The 8,374-nt window shown below is 43.9% G+C and overlaps 1 long non-coding RNA gene across 1 annotated transcript; it reads right to left on the reverse strand.

Moving 5' to 3' along the window:
• Nucleotides 1–628: 628 nt before the first annotated feature.
• LOC132380252 (uncharacterized) lies at nt 629–5,921 on the reverse strand. The gene is made up of 2 exons (XR_009507719.1): nt 5,829–5,921; nt 629–975 (listed from the first exon to the last, which is right to left on the reverse strand). It is a non-coding gene; the product is annotated as an uncharacterized LOC132380252 (long non-coding RNA).
• Nucleotides 5,922–8,374: the final 2,453 nt, after the last annotated feature.

The raw sequence follows: 8,374 nt of genomic DNA on the forward strand, positions 1-8,374 counted from the left end.
TTTTCCCACACTTTCCCAGAACTGGCAGCTGTCACTTCAAGGTAATTGTACCCGACAGTTCTAACAACGTCACCAGCCCGCCTCCTCAAACGTTCAACCAGTCCCTGTCGCTTTCCCTCAGCCAAGCACTGCCACTCACCCAACAACTGAGAGGTCCGCTCTGCCCATGCCTCCGCCCCTTTAGGGCTGGACATTATTCCAACAACCGGGTGGAGCCCACCATAGCTGGAACATACCCACCAGTCCTTCCCTGCTCTCTTAACAGCATGGACAACCCATGGTCGCACCACCATTTCATCAACACTAGTCGGAACTTGAACAACGCCCTCCGGGGCACCAACAGCAACCACCCCACCCAACACACACGCAGTGATAACCAGCAATCGCACACCCACAAAGGCACACCAGCTCTTCACCACAGACATAATTTAAAGAGGGCAATCACACAGCTTCCACAGAAAGCAATCCTGGACAAGCCCCCACAATGTAACCCCCTGGGTCGCCTCAGGCTCGCTCAGCTCGTTCTCATCTAGGGGGAGCAGCCTTCGGCCCCACCAAACTGGGTAATCAGCTGGTATGGATGCTGTGTGATGTCCCCGCCTCGCCAAAGAACAAACAGGACACCATATGTGATTAAATGATTACAGTTTATAAAGATTACTATAACTAAGTAATTAATAATGATACAGTATACATGAAGGAAAAGAAAATAAAGAAAAGGCGCCAAACTTATCAAAGTCCAAACCACTTCGTGCACAACTGTTGGAACTCAATTACTGAAGTCTTCTGGCCACCATTCGATCCCCTCCGAACTCCTCGACTCACAGCTCAGGACCACTCGAAGTGGTCAACCAAGCACCTCTATCTTCGTCTCCTCTCCTCGGGGTACCTCCTGGCCTTGGATTCCTGCTTGGGGTCCGTTCCTCGCCCAGTTTACAGCATCGTGTCCTCTCTCTCACCGATCTCCCCAAAAGCCTGCCAACAATAGCTTACAGACTCAGAAGAAAGAACAACATTAATCCCAATTGGTTTACAAAGAAATACAATTCTCATTATCAGTAAATTTTAACCCAAACAAGCTTCCAGCACTCTCTCGCAACAAAGAAGCATTCCTACTTTTAACAAAACAAAGAAGCCATTTTGATTAACATACAGAGTAACAAAGAAAAAGAAGAAACCCCTCTTACACTTAGATTGGGTGTTGAGTAATAACCAGATCTTATTAGGGAGCTTAATGTAAAGGAATCTTAGAGGCAGTGATCAAAATATAATTGAATTCATACTGCAATGTGAGAGAAGCATAACTCACATGTATCTGTATTACAATGGAACAAAGGGAATTACAGAGGCATGAGAGAGGAACTTGCCCAGGTGGATTGGAGGAGGATACTGGTGGGGATGACAGCAGAGCAGAGCTGGCTGAAGTTTCTAGGGAATAGTTCACAAGGCACAGGATAGATATGTGCCAGAGAGGAAGAAGTTCTCAAATAGCAAGGTTTGGCAACTGTGGCTGACAAAGGAAGTTAAGGATTGCATAAAAGCCGAAGAAACTCTATATAAAGTAGTAAAAGTGAGTGGGAAGTTGGATGATTGGGAAATTTTTTAAATCCAACAAAAGGGAACTAAAAAAGGGAAAAATGAAATATGAGGGCAGACTAACCAATAATATAAAGGATACCAAAAGTTGCTTTCAGTTATATAAAGAGTAAAAGGGAGGTGAGTGTTGATATTTGACCACTGAAAAATGATGCTGGTGAGGTAGTAATGGGGGACAAAGAAATGGGAGATGAAATTAATGGGTACTTTGCATCCGTCTTCACTGTGGAAGACATTAGCAGTGTGCCAGAGGTCTGTGAACGTCAGGGAGCAGGAGTAAGTGCCATTGCTATTACAACGGAAAAAGTGCTAGGCAAATTCAAAGGTCTTAGGGTGGATGAAGTAACTGGACCAGAAGGGCTACATCCGAGATACCTGAGAGAGGTTGCTGAAGAGATAATGGATGCAATAATCATGATCTTTCAAGAATCACTTGATTCTGGCATGGTCCTGTCACTCCACTCTTTAAGAAGAGAGGAATGCATAAGGATGGAAATTATGGGGCTGTTAGCCTAACTTCAGTGGTTGGGAAAGTGTTGGAGTCTATTATTAAGGAGGAGGTTTTGAGGTACTTGGAGACTAATGATAAAGCAAGTCGAAGTCTGTGTGGTTTCTGTAAAGGGAAATCTTACCTGACAAGGCCGTTAGAGTTCTTCAAGGAAATAACAAGCAGGTTGGACAAAGGAGAGGCTGTAGGTGTCATTTATTTGGATTTTCAGAAGGCATTTGATAAAGTGCCTCACATGAGACTGCTTAACAAGATAAAATCTTATGGTGTTACAAGAAAGATACTTTCACTGTAGCAGAAAGGCTGACAGACAGGAGGCAGCGAGTGGGAATAAAGGGGCCCTTTTCTGGTTGGCTGCTGATGACTAATGATATCCCTCAGGGGTCAGAATTGGGACTGCTGCTTTTTACATTGTTTGTCAATGATTTAGATAATAGACTTGATGGCTTTGTGGCCAAGTTTGCCGTTGATAGAAGATAGGTGGAGGTAATGCTGAGGAAGCAATGTGATTTCAACAGGACTTAAACAAATTGGAAGAACGAGCAAAAAAGTGGCAGGTGGAATACAGTATTGAGAAATGTATGATAATGCATTTTGGTAAATGGAACAATAGCGCAGACTGTTATCTAAATGGGGAGAAGGCTGCTGAAGGTTAATTTACAGGTTGAGTCTGTGGTAAAGAAGGCAAATGCAATGTTGGCATTTATTTCAAGGGGAACAGAATATAAAAGCAAGGAGCTAATGCTGAGGCTTTATAAGACTCTAGTCAGGCTGCACTTAGAGTATTGTCAACAGTTTTGGACCCCATATCTCAGAAAGGATGTGTTTTCATTGGAAAGAGTCCAGAGGAGGTTCATGAGGATGATTCTGGGTATGAAAGGGTTAACATATGAGTAGCGTGTGGCAGCTTTGGACCTGTACCTATTGGAATTTAGAAGAATGCAGGGGGATCTCATTGAAACCTAGTGGTTGTCTCTCGGGGTCCAAGGAAGACTAAACATTGTGCAGTCATCTGTGGATATGCATGTAGCTTCGGAGGCTGAAGGCCAAAGCACACATGCGGTTGCAGGTTGGACGCGGAATGACGGTTGTTGGAACAGGTGCATACACAGCCTTGTGGCGTCGGTCTCGTGCTGCTGCAAGGCGCTGATTTCGGTCATCCTCAAAGTCAGGTGCAGCTTTTCTGGTCAGGGCGCGCCACGCAGCCCTGTCCGCTGCGGACTCCTCAAGTTGTCGAGGCTGGAGGTCTGCCAATTTGATGTACGATTTCAAATTGTCTTTGAATCTTTTTTTGGGGCGGCACTGATTGCGTCTGCCATGCTCAAGCTCACCGTACAGCAGCTGCCTGGGGATCCTTGTTTCACCCGTGTGGATTACATGGCCAGTGCAGTGTAGCTGGGCCTGGAGGATCCTTGCCTCAATGCTTGTGCTGCTGGCTCTGTCAAGGACTTCCTGGTTGGTGATTCGGTCCTGCTATCGAATCCTCATGATCGACTGCAGAGAGTGCATGTGAAACTGCTCCAGCTGTTTGATGTGCCTGCAGTACAGGGTCCAGGTTTCACAGCCGTACAGGAGAGAGGTGAGGACCACAACCTTGTACCCCTTGAGCTTGGTTGAAAGCTGAATGTCCTTGCGCTCCAGAACTTTGACACGGAGTTTCCCGAGTGCCTGGCTGGCTTTCTGGATCCTTGCTATGATCTCTTTGTCAAGGGATCCGTCACTGGAGATGGTGCTTCCTAGATACTTGAAGCTCTCCACATTCTTCAGGACAGTGCCATCGATGGTGATGCATGGCTGAGGAGGGTGACTGTTTGGTGCAGGTTGTAGGAGAACTTCTGTCTTACCGAGGCTGATTGTCAGGCCGAACAGCTTTGAGGCTGCAGAGAACTTGTTGACAATCAAGTCACAATGCGGCTTTCATCCCAAACGCAGCACTGTCGACATGGACTTTGCGGTGAGGTAGATACAGGAGAAGTGCCTGGAACAGAACATGACATTATACTCTGTCTTCATTGATCTGACAAAGGTGTTCGACACGGTCAACAGAAACGTGCTGTGGATCATCCTTAGAAAGCTTGTCTGCCTGCAGAAATTCACTCCACTCATCTGCCTGCTTCACGATGGCATGACAGGTGAAGTGTTCTCAGGTGGTTCCCCATCTGAGACTTGCAACATCTCAAATGGCGTGAAGCAAGGGTGTGCTCTAGCACCAGTGCTCTTCAACCTCTTCTTCACCCAAATGCTGAAGCATGCTGTTAAGGACCTAGACCTGGGTATTTACAGAAGATATCGCCTAGATGGATCAATGTTTGACCTGCGACGCCTTGCTGCAAAGACCAGATGACTGTGCCCTCATGGCCCACCAGGAGAAGCACTTACATTGAAACCAACTAGATGGGTGGATGTGGAGAGGATATTTCTTATCGTGGTGGTGTCAAGAACTAGAGGGCACAGCCTCAAAATTGAGGGGTGACCCTTTACAACAGAGATAAGGAGGAATTTTTTTAGCCAGAGAGTAGTAAATCTGTGAATACTCCGCCACAGTCTGCAGTGGAGGCCCAAGTCCATGCATATATTCATGGCAGAAGTTGCTTGTTTCCTGATTGGTCAGGGCACCGAAGGATATGGCGAGAAGGCAGACGTATGGGTTTGAGTGGGATCCGGGATCAGCCATGATCAGTTAATGGGCTGAATGGCCTGCTTCTGCTCCTATATCTTATGGTCTTACTAAAGCATCCTCCAATCACAACAATTTGGAAGCACTAACACCCAACCATCTGTTGCTTCTGAAGATCTCACCATCCTTACCACCAGGAGAGTTCCAAAGGAAGACATTTATGCTCATTATAGATGGAAGCATGTCAAACATGTTTCGGAAACGATGGGTTAGAGTGTATTTACCACAGCTACAGGAACATCAGAAATGGTCAGGTATAAAATGCAATTTCCTCCCAGAAGACAATGTGCATATAGTTAGTGATTTAGTGCCAGGAAACTCAAGGATCAAGGGAAGAGTCATTCAAGCCTTTCCTGACAGAAGAGGATTTGTGGGGCAGGTACGGATCAAGACCAAGACCAGCTGTCTGGACAGGCCTACAACTAAGATCTGTCTTTACAGGAGGCAGAGGTTTGAGGAGCTGCAGCTTTGACAACTTACTGACTCTGTCCTGAGCTAAGTGCTGGCAACCTCTAGCCTCGATGAGTGTTGCATGCCTTGACTGAAAGAAGAAGGAAGACATTTGTATAAATGTTAAGAATTCATGTCTCCTATTTTAGTAGAATGTAGTTGTGATTATTATAGTGTAATAATTAGGGGCTGGGATGTCAGAGCCATGTGTCTATTTTCTGCCCCTATTGCATCTTGTGGTGTGTTTCTTATGATAATCTGTCACGTGGGTTGGGTGTGGTCGAAACAAATGAAAATAGTTATGTATTCATGCTTGGGGTTTACTAGTTGTTAGCCAGAGGTAGTGAGCCACAAGGAATGATATTATTTTGTTGGCCACTAATTGGGATGTTATTGGAATGCTAACCAGATCACTAACTTCACTAATTGCAATGCTAATTTAGTTCGACCATTAATTATGCTGGTATCACTTGGTTAGATCGCTAATTAGAATGCTTAGGTACAGTAATTTGAATGCAGATATCAATGTGTCGCTAATTTTTTATCAGTACAAGATCATTCGTCTCTGCTGGATTCATAATAAAGAATCAAACGTACCTTTTTTGACTCTGAAATCCGTCATTTGGAAGCGTGTTATACAGTGTTGATTACCCTGGTTTAGTCTCTCAGTCATTTTGGTTTGTTTTCAAGTAACTGCTACAGATAGTAAATCTCATCTCATATTTGGAAGGAAGCTAATTTCAGTGTTTCAACCAAATTTGGAATGAGGTCTAAACACTTTTGACCATACACAATCTAACGACAAATCATTAATTTCTGTTTTTTTATTCTTCTTAAGGTCAACCTTCTAAAGCTTTATAGTGGAGGGTTATTAATTTTCACTTTATGTAAACACCATTTAAAATCACGCCTGAAAAGATTGACTTTTAACTTTAAATGTAAAGTGAAGGACTCCCCCACAGAGGGATTAGTTTACTTTTATCTAACTGACCTAATCTTAAACATTTTTATTTAGGGATACAGCACAGTGACAGGCCCTTCCAGCTCAATGAGCATGTGCAACCAGTTACACCTATGTGACCAATTTACCCGTTAACTCATTCATCTTCGGAATATGGGAGGAAACCAGAGCACTCTGAGGAAACCCACCCAGTGACAGGAGGAAGGTAATATTCCTTACAGGCAGCGGCAGAATTACACATGCATCGCTGGCACTAATAACATACACTAAATGCTACACTACTGTGCCACCCTTATTAAATTTAAATGAATAACTTAATTACAATTATTTAATTAAACCTCCATCTTTTTAAATCAAAGAATTAATCTATAGAATCCTCTTACTCACTATACATTCACAACAATGTGGCCAGATTCCGCTGTAACTCCATTTACAAATTTGCGAATGATACCAGTGGATCTCACGATACAACAGTTGGGAGTACAGGAAGGAGATAGAGATTTAAGTGATATGGTAGCAAAACAAAAGAGCTTGTCACAATAAAAACGAGAATTTGGACCTGAATCCACCAATAGCTTTCCTCATCAACATCACGAGTTGGAGAACAGCCCAGTGATTCCTGTTGCCACTGCCTATTCTGCATTTGACTCCCTGGTTCCTTTTCATACTTGCTGAGTGTCTATTTTGGTGTGCTGTTATATTTTCACTTCTGTGATTCTCTGTCTATTTATCTCTGTTGATTGTCAACCATTAGAGAAGTCCTTCTTACTTTCTCTTGAGAAAAAACAATCTTTTACTAACCAGGACAGTAGCACCAGTGACACAACCTGCGTAGCTCATAGTGTGTACTGGTCAAGAACGTATTGCAAAGGAGCAGGCTATTCATCTCATAAAAAACACAAATTTAAAAAAAATTTTATTTCCAGCATCTGCAGATTCACTCGTGCAGGCTATTCATCTCGACTGGCTCATGAGGAACTTTTGCCCATAAAAATAACTCTCAAGAATCTGATGCTGAATCGACAAAGCTCCATTATTTTCAACATAATGCTCTTCTTTGGTTTCTTACACAAATTTTAGGTTTCATCTTTGTCCCAGATTTTGGTGTTAAGTAATTAAAACAAGCTCCACTCACTCCATCTGCCTATTATCTACATATTCCTCCCACTGGGTCCCATCCCCACACTATTCCCATCTGCCCTCCCCAGCTCCCTTTTTTAGTTCCATGCTCCTCTTTTCTCTTCTATCAGATTTCACCATCGGCTATGTATGGAACCAAAAGAAATTAGGGAGATCTTTGTGGTGAACTACATGTCCTGTCTGGACATGCCCCCCCCCCCCCCACTGACTGCTCCTGTGGCTCCTCCCACTGACCGTGACTCCTTCCACGGACCTGGTATAAAGGCGATTGGAGACACCGCCCCGGCCTCAGTCTCCAGGATGCAGTGTGGTGGTCAATTGCTGCTTGTTCTTTCTTCCAGCCAATAAAAGCCTATATCTCGCCTCACATCTCAGAGAGTAATTGATGGTGCATCAATCTTAAATGGGTTTTTTGCATCTGTATTTACTAAGGAAACTGGCAAGGAGTCTATGGAAATAAGGCAAACAAGTAGGGAGGTCATGGAACCTATACAGATTGAAGAGGAGGAGCTGCTTGCTATTTTGAGGCAAATCGGAGTAGATAAATCCCTAGGACCTGACAGGGTATTCCCTCATACCTTGATGGAGACTAGTGTTGAAATTGCAGGGGCCCTGGGAGATATATTTTAAATGTCGTGTGGAGGTGCCGGAGGATTGGAGGATAGCTCATGTTGTTCCATTGTTTAAAAAAGGCTCAAAAAGTAATCCGGGACATTATAGGCAGGTAAGTTTGATGTCTGTAGTAGGTAAATTATTGGAAGGAGTACTAAGAGATAAGATCTACAAGTATTTGGATGGCCAGGGACTCATTAGGGAGAGTCAACAGGGCTTTGTGCATGGTAGGTCATGTTTAACAAATCTGTTAGAGTTTTTCAAGGAGGTTACCAGGAAAGTGGATGAAGGGAAGGCAGTGGATGTTGTCTACATGGACTTCAGTAAGGTCTTTGACAAGGTCCCGCATGGGAGGTTAGTTAGGAAGATTCAGTTGCTAGGTATACATAGTGAGGTAGTAAATTGGATTAGACATTGGCTCAATGGAAGA

Source organism: Hypanus sabinus, chromosome 1 (assembly GCF_030144855.1).
Source record: "Hypanus sabinus isolate sHypSab1 chromosome 1, sHypSab1.hap1, whole genome shotgun sequence".
Classification (NCBI taxonomy): domain Eukaryota; kingdom Metazoa; phylum Chordata; class Chondrichthyes; order Myliobatiformes; family Dasyatidae; genus Hypanus; species Hypanus sabinus.